Genomic DNA, 12985 nt, shown 5'->3' with positions numbered 1-12985 from the left:
TTTCATCCCTCACTCCTTCCCACCCTTCCCCCCACCCCAGTCCCCAAAGTCCTATACCTTTGCATCCTCATAGTTTAGTTCCCACTTATAAAATACAGTTTTATTCTTGTATCCTTCATCTGTTGCAGCATAACAAACCACCGCAACACTTAGTAGCTTGAAACAATTATTCTCTTGCTCACAATTCTATGGGCTTGCCATTTGGGCAAGGCTCGTTAGAGAAGGTTTGGCTTGGTTCCAGATGATGCAGGCTGCAGTGGTTCAGCCGGCACTGGAGGAGCTGAGAGGGCCTCACTCATGTGTCTGAAGTCTGGGTGCTGGATGCCAGAAGAAATGCTTCAGTTCTCCTCCAGCTGACCTCTCCACTTGGTCCCTCATCAATCAGTAGTCTAGGCAGGGCATCTGTTTATGGCATATAAGCATTCCAAGTGCAGAGACAGAAGCAGTCTGAGGTAGCTTTTGAGTCCCAAATTACTGAAAACTGGAACTAGCACAGGCTGCTTTCATTGCATAATATTGATCAAAGCAGGTGACAGGGCCAGCCAGTCTAGATATGGGACAGCAGCAGCTTGTGCTCAGGAATGGGAGGATTGTTGCTTACTGCAGACAAGTTACCATCTACCACTGTCATCTGCACTGGTGGTCTGTACCCACCACCCCATGGATCATGATCCTCCTTCATGTGACCTCTGTCTGTCTTGACTTCTAGTCTCATGATACTACTCTGATTTTCCAAACAGCTACTCCAACCACATTTTTATTCTATTTTATTCCCTTTTTGTTCCTGTTCATAATAGTTTAGAGCCTGTGGCCCCAGGTTCTACTCTTTTTGTACCTATGCTAATGCACGTAGAATTCTATGTGAATGGGCAGTCTCCACGTCCATGGCTGAAATCCTTGATCCTTTCTTCCGTCCTGTTGAGGGTTTTGCAGGCTTCGCCTTAGCTGAATTTGTCATCTGTATGTTATCTGCAAACCAGCGTCCTGCCAACTTTCTTGTTATTGCCATTAGAGCTAGCATTTTTCTAGCTCATTAAACCTGCTGTCTAGGAGTAAATACTGACTACCCCCCACTTTTTTTTTTTTAACCTTCCCACCATCCTTTTATCTAATCTGACACACAATACCAGCCTTTGAGCATGCCTTTCCCCTTCCCTTCACTGCTTGTGTTCAGGCTTGTATCACCTCATCCCTCACTCAACACAGTTGTTCCAAATGACCACCGTCCTGCCTTATCTCTTCCTACTGAGCTCTGTTCATCCCACAGCTGCTGGTCTTTGGAAGTGCCATTAAGGAAACCTATGTCCTATCACTTTCCTTGCTGAAGACTGTCTCCTCCATCAGTGACTGAAGAAGAAGTCAGTTACTTCTTTTTTCTTACTTTTTTTTTTTTCTGAGACAAGATCTCACTCTGTTGCCCAGGCTGGAATGCAATGGTACAGTCATGGCTCACTGCAGCCTCGACCTCCTGGGGTCAAGCAATCTTCCCACTTTAGCCTCCCAGGCAGCTGGGAATATAGATGCCTCCATACCTGGCTAATTTTTGTATTTTTTGTAGAGATGGGGTTTTGCCCTGTTGCCCAGGCTGGTCTCACACCCCTGAGCTCAAGTGATCTGCCAGTCTTGGCCTCCCAAAGTGCTGGGATTACAGGTATGAGCCACCACACCCGGCCACCACTGGTCACTTCTTATTGTAGGGTACTCAAATGACTTTCCTAGCGTTCAGGACCTGTCAGCAGCTACTGCCTCCCTTTCCCCAAACCCAGTGATACTTAAGTCTCCCTTAATATGATCATTAAAGTATATTCAACTGCCCTTTGCAGAGCTTTGCTTGAGGCCAAGTTGTGGCATAGCTTTGAACGTCAATCATGGGTTTAGATTTTGATGAACTTCTAAAATGCCTTGTACGATGGAGTGATAGGATTGAAAATTATTATTTTTCTGAGACAGTTTCACTCTTTTTGCCCATGCTGGAGTGCAGTGGTGTGATCTAGGCTCACTGAAACCTCTGCCTCCTGGGCTCAAGTGATTCTCCTGGCTCAGCCACCCAAGTAGCTGGGATTACAGGCGCTAGCCACCACACCCATCTAATTTTTGTATTTTTGGCAGAGATGGCATTTCACCATGTTGGCCAGGCTGGTCTCAAACTCCTGACCTCAGGTGATCCTCCCGCCTCGGCCTCCCAAAGTTCTGGGATTACAGGTGTGAGCCACCATACCTGGCTGGATTGAAAATTATTTAGGATAATGGAGTCCTTGGTGTAAGATATAGAATCACTTGCTAAGGAAGAGATAGACCGGTCTGCTTTGAAACATTCATATGGAGGTGGTTACATGGCAGGAGTATTACTTGGCACACGCATGCATGATCATGAGACAAATCCTCATTATGAAAGAAGCTGGTCATGTTTCCAGGCTCACACGCCTTCCCTTAGGAACATCCTGTTGACCCTAAGCCCATGCCTCTTCTCAGACATTTGCCATCCCCGCTTTCTTATTCCTTCTCCCACCTTGAAGAGGAATGAATTAGTTAACCATTTATATATTGACTTTTCTTCCCCAAATCATTCCTGCAAGAGTGTCCATTTCTTTAGTTTGTGGGATAAAAAAATTGTAATGAAAACCACAAGTTTTTATTATAATTTTTCACTTTTATTATAATTTTCACTCAGAAGTTTTACTTCTGAGTTTTGCCACCTATGTAATAAGGCACATGCTCCTCCTCCACCCTTTCCCCACCCCCTCCTGCTTTCTGGAATACAGACATGGTATGGGAACTAAAATAGAAGCACATGTTGAAGATGGAAAGGCAAGAAGCAGAGGTACATGATTGCATCAGCCCTGTGCTGTTTACACGAGAAAAACATCTATCTGAAGTCACTGTTACTTCGTAGCAGCCAAATATTCAGACAAATGTAGCATCAGTAATCATCATGGATGCCATTTTTTTGAGTGCCTATTCTCTGCTATACACTGTGCTGGGTATATTTACACAACAACCCCATGGTGTTAGTAATTATTTCCCATGGAAATGCAAGCCAGATGTAGTGAATCTATCCTAGGTCCTGCAGCAGAAAGGTGGGACTGACACCATGTTCAGGTACTTCTCATTGTACCACCCTAACTCCAGTGCCCCTCTGGAAGTTTGGGGAGAGATGTTGAGGGAACCTGAAGTCATCTCCAGCACTTCATGATGTCCAGGTTGAGAGCACAAGGGCACCGCAGGTGCTCCTCCAGTCTAAGCCTGGAGACCTGGGCTTGCAAGCAGCTTTCTTGCAGACACAGGGACAGCCTGGAGCCACGTAGGTGCACATGGGCCTCGAGGAGCGATACCCATGTGTTCCCCAATAGTGCCTCTCTTGACTCCAGCTTTCCTCTCAGCCACAGATATTCCCTGTTCCTCACCTTCCAGTGCTGTGGTCATAGCCAGGATGTCCTGTTGATTCACGGAGTAAGCCAAGGAGCTGTTGGTCAGAACCCTCTTTCCAGGGAAAGGAAAACAAGACGGCTGGTGGGAATAAGTTGGACACAGGCAGTATCAGCCTGTAGCAGGGCATAGCTAGCATGGAGCCTTGTTATTCAGGAATATTGTCCAAGTCTTTTAATGTTTATAAACAATATCTGTGAGGGGTTATGGGAGCTAGAGGGGCAGAGTGGCGGAGGAGACTGGCAATACCATATTGGAAAATAAGTGTAGCTAAAAAGGCAATACTTCATCTTTATAAGTGACTTATGTTGGCCGGGCAAGGTGGCTTATGTCTGTAATCCCAGCACTTTGGGAGGCCGAGGCGGGTGGATCACTTGAGGTCACAGGAGTTCAAGACCAGCCTGGCCAACATAGTAAAACCCTCTCTCTACTAAAAATACAAATATTAGCCAGGTGTGGTGGCATGTGTCTGTAATCCCAGTAATCCCAGCTACTCCGGAAGCTGAGGTGGGAGAATTGCTTGAATCTGGGAGGTAGAGGTTGCAGTGAGCCGAGATCACATCACTGCACTGCAGCCTGGGCGACAGAGCAAGACTCCATATCACACACAAAAAATAAAAATAAAAAAATAAATAAAAAATACTTATGGAAAACCATTATCCAGCACAATGCCTGGACATATTGCACTTACAAAGTGCCGGTAAACTAACTATGCACAGAGGCAGCCTTAGCCATGTGAGAAATCCATGTCTAGAAATTTATCCTAGGGAAATTAAGGATGTGCAAAGAGGCATCATTTGAGGCTGCTTAATCTCACTTTTTTTTTTTAATATAAACTGAACAAAACCTAAATGTGCAATGATAAGAGTATAATTTTGGGTCTGTCCATAGAATGGAAGCTATTTCAATGAATATTTTTCTGAGATGAAAAGATGCTTATGATATATTATGTGAACAAAGCAGGTTACATATGAAATATATACTCATTTTTATAAAGCATGTATATATGTAACACCTAATTGTTATTGTTATTATTATTTTGAGATGGAGTCTCGCTTTGTTGCCCAGGCTGGAGTGCAGTGGCGTGATCTCAGCTCACTGCAACCTCCGCCTCCCAGGTAAAAGGAATTCTCTGCTTCAGCCTCCAGAGTAGCTGGGATTACAGGCGCCCACCACCGTGCCTGGCTAATTTTTGTATATTTAGTAGAGACTGGGTTTCACCATCTTGGTGAAGCTGGTCTTGAACTCCTGACCTTGTGATCCACCCGCCTCGGCCTCCCAAAGTGTTGGGATTACAGAAGTGAGCCACCATGCCCGGCCAAATTTTTTTTTAATTATACTTTAAGTTCTGGGATACATGTGCAGAATGTGCAGGTTTGTTACATAGGTATACGCATGCCATGGTGGTTTGCTGCACCCATCAACCTGTCATCTACATTTACGTATTTCTCCTAATGCTATCCCTCCCCTAGCTCCCCACCCCTCGACAGGCCCCGGTGTGTGATGTTCCTCTCCCTGTGTCCATCGTAACACCTAAATTTTTATCCAGTTTTACAGAAATATTCAGTGACTCCATGAGCCAAAGTTTCTGTCTTCTGGTAGTGGGGTTCTTGCAGATGAACAGGGAAAATTACCGTTTCCTGTTGTGCTGCATATTCTTTGCCACTCTACACCCACTCCCCATTCTTTCCTGTCCTGCTCTGTGTCCTGGGTTCTGTAGGCTGACTCTGTGGAATGAATTGAGTGCCATCTGGCTTTCTGTTGGATACAGCCAGTGACACACCCAGCAGCTGATCAGGGGATGAGGGGAGAGAGGCTGGTGTATTTCCTTCTCAGCTTTCTCCAGAGTGGTGGGTTGGTATTGGCTGCGTACCTCTAGGAAGGGCCACAGTCATTGTCAGTGTCCCTCTTATGACTTTAGCCTCACATCTCATTGCCTTCCTGCACCGGCTCTTTCTCCTTACCTCTTCAGGTGATGGGGTAGCAGCTTCCTGCTGTTGCCAGCCCCTCAGTGCTTCATGTCCTGGATTGGCATTCTTACCCCTGTGCACACCCTTGTAAACAGCTCCATCACAAAACTTTCCTCCTTGGCCCTGGAGAAATACATCTGCAGTTGCTAATTTTTCTGGAGTATACAATCCTTATGAAATGGAAAAATGTGCCTTGTAACTTTATTTTTTTAATGTTTTGAGTCAGGGTCTCCCTGTGTCACCAGGCTGGATTGCAATGGCACAGTCATGGCTCTCGGCAGCCTTGAACTCCTGGGCTTAAATGATCCTCCCACCTCAGCTTCCTGGGTAGCTGGGACTATAGACATATGCCACCAGGCCTGGCTATTTTTTTTGTAGGGACAGGGTTTCACTATGTTGCCCAGGCTGGTCTCAAACTCCTGGCCTCAAGCAATCCTCCCACCTTGGGCTCCCAAAGCACTGGGATTATGGGCATCAACCACTGAGCCTGGCCTTTTGTAACTTGATTTATTTATTTTTTGAGACTGAGTCTCGCTCTGTTGCCCAGGCTGGAGTGCAGTGGCACGATCTTGGCTCACTGCAACCTCTGCCTTCCGGGTTCAAGCGATTTTCCTGCCTCAGCCTCCTGGAAAGCTGGGACTACAGGCACGCACCACCACACCCAGCTAATTTTTGTATTTTTAGTAGAGATGGGGTTTCACCATGTTAGCCAGGATGGTCTTGATCCCCTGACCTCATGATCCGTCTGCCTCGGCCTCCCAAAGTCCTGGGATTACAGGCATGAGCCACCACGCCCAGTCTCCTTGTAACTTTAAAAATGTGCCTTGTATACGTTCACAATGTTGTGCCCCGCCCCTACCCCCCCACCTCAAAAAAAAAAAAAAAAAAAAGTCTCTGTAGCTTTGCTGAAACTTTCATGATAGCAGCAAACCCTCTCCATATGGATGGTACAGCAGTTTCCACAAGCCCTGAGTGACGCCTTTCGTCCTGGGTGATCACAGTTGCTGGCTTATGCTGCCAGCCTGTGTCCTTAAGTAGTATGTCATTTGCTCCTGGTTTTCACAAAAATGGAACTTTCACTGACAAGCCATTGAAGTGCCAGTGCTTTTGCCAGCTGTGACAGGATTCGAGTCTGATATGGTTTGGCTGTGTCTCCACCCAAATCTCATCTTGAATTGTAACTCCCACAATTCCCACATGCCATGAGAGGAATCTGATGGGAGGTAATTGAATCATAGGGATGGGTTTTTCCCCTGCTGTTCTCATGATAATGAATAAGTCTCACGAGATCTGATGGTTTTAAAAACAGGAGCTTCCTATCACAAACTCTCTTTGCCTGCTGCCATCTATGTAAGACGTGACTTGCTCCTCCTCGCCTTTTGCCGTGATTATGAAGCCTCCCCAGCCATGTGGAACTGTAAGTCCATTAAACCTCTTTCTTTTGTAAATCACCAAGTCTCGGGTATGTCTTTATCAGCAGCATGAAAACGGACTAATATAGAATCTCTCCGTGGGTAGACTGAATCATTCACTGCCTGTTCCCAGAGTTGTCCACAACAGTGTTTTGTACGTGATGTATTCTATACATGTGGGTGAACTGACGAGTTATCTTGGCCCACACAGTGTTCCTGCTTGGTTAAAGCCAGGTTTCTCAGCTGACAGTAATAGCTGCAAAGCAAACACAGACACACTAGACCCACTTGCTCTGCTCTTGGTGAGCAGTGTGCTTTTTAGTGGGAAATGCTTACCCAGGAAGAGCGTGGCCTGGGGTACATCCATCACCTCGGAGCTGTAAACAGTGCTGCTGTTGAGTGCAGTGCTTCCTGATGTTAGAGGCTTTTACTTTGCTTTCAGAAGAAAAGCACATTTTCCTCTTGTCCACATGCAGTGAAGTCATACCCAGTTGTTTCCGGGAGCAGTGAGATGTTGCAGTTGGATCTGTAAAATATGAACAGCCAGATAAATTGGTGGTTAAAATGATGTGGTATACCCCTACTTTCTGAAGATTTTCCCGTTAAATTGCTTCATTTAGTAAACTCAACAATGATTACCCAACACTTATTTTAAATGGGATAAAAAATTCCTGTGGATTCCTTCTACCACAATTCCCAACCATTTAGCCTGGCTGTTAATCACTGGAGGCCTTTAATGCGAATGAACAGAGCTGAAGTCAATACACCTTCTGTACCATAACCAGTAAAATCAGGATAAAAATGCTGAGACAGGGAATCTTCTCTGTCACCTGAAGTTGCAGTTATTAGCTCATAAACAGACTTTTGCCTACATCCCCTTGCATGAGCTTTTGTCTCAGGGTGGACTCTGGTTGACAGGGAACACTGGTTTTTAGGAAGTTGTACATGCATTAAGAAGAATACCAGCTGACGCTTGGAGCTGCCTTGGCCTTGTATCTGATTATTTCCATGCAAGCAATGAGGAAAAAATTGCACTAGGGTCCTATTGAAGTCAAAGCTGCCTTTTGCTACCAGACTTACACAAGAAAATGCAACTCCTAAGAGGGGAGGGGTGGTGAAGATGGATCCTCCTCTGCCTGTTGATCGGTCTTTCACTTTACTTCTCCCTCAGCTCACCTCTTCAGTATTGTCCTGATTTGCCTGAGACAGTGCCAGCATTTGCCTATTTTATAAATGTGATTATTAATAGTGCCCATGAATGAGACAGTCTCATGAACTGGATCTCCTCTGGCCATCCCTACTGCCACTCGGCTTATCTCTTGCCCTGAATAATGCCCTCTGGTCTCGGCCTCTGAATTGTCTTCCTTCTGACTCTCATGTTGCTGAAAGTCATCTTCCTGAGACAGACTGGTAGAGGGTCAGCAGTTCCTCAGTAGGATGAGGTGCTTAATTGGTAGAAGCCTGGTTTAAAGGGCTAGGAGTGGACATGACTAAAGGGTTTATGTTGAAGCTACTTAATGTGTATGTGTAGTAGGCCCATTGTTTATATTTAGGGCTGAATGTTTATTGTGGGTGTCTTGCAGTAGGTGGGGTCATGCTCAGGATTCTCACAGCATGTCTCTCCTCTGTCTATGCCCCTTCTCTCTCATAGCAATCTCTTCTGTTCCCATTTACTTTATCCTCAGTTGCCACATACATATGGACTGTCCTTTCTCTCTGATGTCAGTCACCTGCTTCACTTCTCTCTTTGGAGGTCTTTGCTATGGTCTGAGTGTGTCTCCCCAAAACTTATATGTTGAAACCTAACCTCTAAGGTGATGGGATTAGGTGGGATCTGTGGGAGGTGATTAGGTCATGAGGGTGGAGCCCTCATGAATGGGATTTGTGCCCTTATAAAATCCCCCATAGGGCTCCTTGTCCTTCCGTGTGAAGATACAACGAGAACTCAGCAGCCCACAACCTGGGAGAGGGTCCTCACCAGAACCCAGTCATGCTGGCATCCTAATCGCAGACTTCTCAGTCTTCAAAACTGAGAAATCAACTTCTGTTCCTTATAAGTTACCCAGTTCATGGTATTTTGTTAATGCAGCCTGAACGTGATGTGCAGGCTCCACAAACAATACATTCAAAGCAGAACTTATTTCTCCTGCTGTTGTTTCTCCTCCACCTTTGTGTTTTCAATCTTGGTTAGTGACTTCATCAACTGCCCAGCCTCCCAAACTGTAACCTTGGGAGTTATCCACTTCTTCCCTGCCTTTTCATAATGTAATTGATTACCAAATCCCATCACTTCTGCCTCATGACAGTCTCATGAATTGGAACTCCTGTACATATCTACTGCCACTCAACTTATCTCTTGACCTGAATAATGCCCTTTGGTCTCAGCCTCTGAATTGTCTTCCTTCTGATTCTCATGTTGCTGAAAGTCATCTTCCTGAGACAATCCCCCAAACGTACCCAGCTGTGCCTGACTCTGCTTACAGAGACATCCTCCTGGCTTGGTCTACCTGCTGACATCAATCCATAACTACATCTCTTCCATCCTCCCTGCTCTCAAGGCCCAGCCTCACAGAACTCTGCAGCATCAGTGAAGAATTTGTCATCCAAATCAGGATGATTTTAAAAATGAAAGGGGCACTCTTCATAATCACATTGATAAAATAGGCAAACACTGGCACTGTCTCAGGCAAATCAGGATATATGTTGACTTGATGTTCTCTCTTCTGTTGGAATGTCCTTCCCCGCTATTCCAGGAAGTTCACACCCTCATTACTAAAGCTCAGATATTACCTGCTTTGTGCATTTTTCACAACCACTCTAAAGAAAAACCACTAGTTTCCTCCTCTCTGACTGGCATTGCTTTTATGAAAGCTTGCACACAATCTCCTTCCCATTAGGATCTTGTTCTCCCAGCAATTGCTCCATGATAGTAAGAAAAGTATCTTATCCTTCTTCCTATCCCTAGCACCAAGCCTGGTGCCTAGCACATGGGAAATATCCAGTAAATCTTTGTTAAAGTAATTTGTTGAATTATATTTCACTTTTTTTAAAAAAAATGAAGCACATTGAACTTGGAGTCATTCTCTAGGTTTTGTTTTGCTATTGTGAGCCTTTGTGATAGAACCTTATATATGTTTATTTTTTTGAGACAGGGTCTTGATGTTTTGCCCAGGCTGGGCTTGAACTCATCCTCCTGCCTCTCAAGTAGCTGGGACTACAGGTATACACGAAGAAACTTACGTTTGCACAGGATTTTAGAATGTGTAAAGCACCTTTTTATGTATTACCTGGATGAATTACCTATAAACTCGCTTTAGAGCATTTGCATCTATTCTGCCTGCCAGCATGCCCTCCTCTCCACCTGGCTAACTCCTGCCTGCACTTTATGACTGAGCTTAGCTCTCATGGTCTCCCTGAACCTGCTCTTAGATTATGGCCTCCTTCAATGCATTCCAGTGGCTTCTACATCATGCAGTAATCACATTTTGTAATTATACATTTGGATGACTATTTGTGTAATTTCCCCCCTCTAGGCTATTATTGCAGTGAGGAAGGAACCTGTCTGTTCTGGTCACCTTCCTACCATAGTGCTGGCATTGAGGTGGGAAAAAATATTTAGGAAATGACAAAGTATAACTGATCTCTATTTGTAGAGTACAAATAATGTAATCCACCTTGTAATATACATTGTAAATTTGCAGATTTATGTATTTGCTGAAATATGTGTGTAATCTGCAAATCAGTACAGAACTTTCATGGTCATTCAAGGACACATCCAGAGCTGTGAAAAATGAGTGTCCCACTATGCACATTCCCAGCTGAGGTCGCAGAATGGGACTGTCTATCTTCTGGTGTCAGCTGTTATTCAGTAAACAAGTACCCTTCTGCGGTCTGTGCAGCTCTGTCTTGTGTTTTTGTTGTTGGTGGTGATTTCACTGTTTTAAAATGGTCCCCAAGAGCAGTGCTGAGATGTCTAGTGCTCCTAAATGCAAGAAGGCTGTGATGTGCCTTGTGAGAAAGTGCATATGCCAGATAAGCTCTGTTGAAGCATGAGTTACAATGCTGCTGGTTGTAACTTCAACATGGATGAATCAGTGATTTTTTTTTTTTTTTTTTAAGACAGAGTCTCACTCTGTTGCCCCGGCTAGAGTACAGAGGTGCCATCTCAGCTTACTGCAACTTCTACCTCCTGGGTTCAAGCGACTCTCCTGCCTCAGCCTCTCAAGTAGCGGGGATTACAGGTGCGCAGCATTGTGCCCCGCTAATTTTTGTATTTTAGTAGAGACAGGGTTTCACCATGTTGGCCAGACTGGTCTTGAACTCCTGGCCTCAAGTCATCCTCCCGCCTCGCGCTCCCAAAGTGCTTGGATTATTGGCATGAACCACCATGCCGGGCCAGCAGAATCTATTAAATAAGGTGTCTTTAAACAGAAATATACGTAAAACAAGGTTATGTATTGATTGGTTGAGAATATTGTGGCCAGAGGCTTATGGGAACCTCACGCTGTGTTTCCCCAATGACTCAATATTTGCCAACTCAGTTTTTGAGGTCACCTTCTAGAATATAACTACCTGAGTAATGAGGATTGACTTGTTCTCACCCCATTTCATTAACTATGGAAGTTAAACTTCCAAGAATTAAACGTCTGGCGTCAGAACAGTCAGCTAATGAATATAAGACTCAAAACCCCTTTGTTCCACAAATATTTATTGAACCCCTATTCTGACTCAGGCACTGTGTATATTTGGCCCTCTGGATTCTTAACCCCCAGACCAAATGCATGTGAACAGTGTCCCAGCTTCTTCAGTGAGTTATTGTAAATAAATAAGCTCAGTTGCACAAATTACCAAACTCCTTTTGTGCTAGACCAAAAATATTTACTGTGTTGTTGGTCTCCAGTCTGCAGATCCATAGAGACGCCTCTCAGATGGCTGAGATGTTTTCTTAAGTTGCAAAATCTTCCAGATGAATTCCACAATGGAAGTATGTTAGCTCTATATTGTTGGACTATCTCCAGGGAAAATGTGTTGGCCAAGGGGAGAAAAAAATACGTATTTTAAAAAACAAAGAAAAATACCTCCCAGTCCATGATCATTGAATAGTCATGGGAAGAAATAGTTTACAAAGATGTATTTATTTATACATTTTCCCTTTGTCCCACAGTCTGCCAGGTATTGGTATGTCTGGACAAAAAAGGGACATTTGTAAATATGTGGTTGATCTTTGGGCCACAGAATTATAGTTATTCCAATGAGAGAAGAGTTCTTGCTGATTGCTTCCGTGAATCACGTTTTCTAAGTATTTCAGAAGGTATTTTTGAATTACTTCATATCATATTTGAAAAAAACATGTGTTGGGCTTTTGTTTGAGGCAGAAAATGGGAACAGGCTGTTTGACTTAGGTGGGCAGCACTGTCTGTAAATCCCTCTATCAGAGAAGCAGTAAAAAACACACATACAGATGTCAAAGCTGAGAACTTGGGCAGTATTTATAGTGTGGTCCAAGTAGTTTGTTTACAACAAATGCTTAAACTTAGGCTCAAAAAGGCTTTGCTCTCTATGCAAACATACCCAGAATATCACAAGGAGAATATTCTGAAAAGAGCAACTAAAGTTGGTGTTTAGGAATTGGAATACCGTATACCGAGAATGAAGTATGAAACTCTTTTGCCTTGCTAAGCAAGACCGATCAGTGTAAAACGGGAAGATTGGGATGCCATAAGGAATCAGCCTCTATTTAAAGGGCATTTAAATCTTAAAACTTACATGTTGGACTAAATGACCATTTGCTTACTTATTTTTATATTTTCTGTGTTTGTGAAAAGGTTCATGTTTCCAGATAGGGCTGTAGCTACTGTGTATGATGCTTTAGTTTTCAACTGGGAAAAGATATCCCTTCCTTTAGGCTGATAGAGGGAGTGCAGGCTGGATTTCGGCCCCTTTCGGCACTCTCAGCTGGGTGCCCACGTACCGGGAAAAACTATACAATTGTATGCAGGAGTCCTGAGCCCTGGTGAGGCCACTGAAGTGTGTCTGGAGAACTACACATGAGCTCCAACAAACTCACGCATTGTCTGTGACCCGGCTTTAGGGGCACAGCTAGAGAGAGAAAAGGAAAGCATTGCATAGCGAGGTCCTAGGGATAAAGGGCATCAGTGACACAAACTTAGAACTGGG

General features: G+C 44.3%; 1 protein-coding gene and 1 long non-coding RNA gene across 6 annotated transcripts in view; both read left to right on the top strand.

The window, feature by feature from the left end:
• The window catches only part of CCBE1 (collagen and calcium binding EGF domains 1), a 260616-nt gene that overhangs the window by 26837 nt on the left and 220794 nt on the right, over positions 1-12985 (top strand). The window lies entirely within an intron of this gene.
• Positions 6753-12985, top strand: part of LOC134738460 (uncharacterized) — a 129089-nt gene continuing 122856 nt past the window's right edge. The window contains exons 1-2 of the long non-coding RNA XR_010124183.1: positions 6753-6813; positions 9961-10028. This is a non-coding gene — a long non-coding RNA (uncharacterized LOC134738460). The remainder of the gene's footprint in view (positions 6814-9960; positions 10029-12985) is intronic.

The sequence above is a fragment of the Pongo pygmaeus genome, chromosome 17 (assembly GCF_028885625.2).
Source record: "Pongo pygmaeus isolate AG05252 chromosome 17, NHGRI_mPonPyg2-v2.0_pri, whole genome shotgun sequence".
NCBI classification, from domain to species: domain Eukaryota; kingdom Metazoa; phylum Chordata; class Mammalia; order Primates; family Hominidae; genus Pongo; species Pongo pygmaeus.
This window is presented reverse-complemented; position numbering and strand designations above follow the sequence as displayed.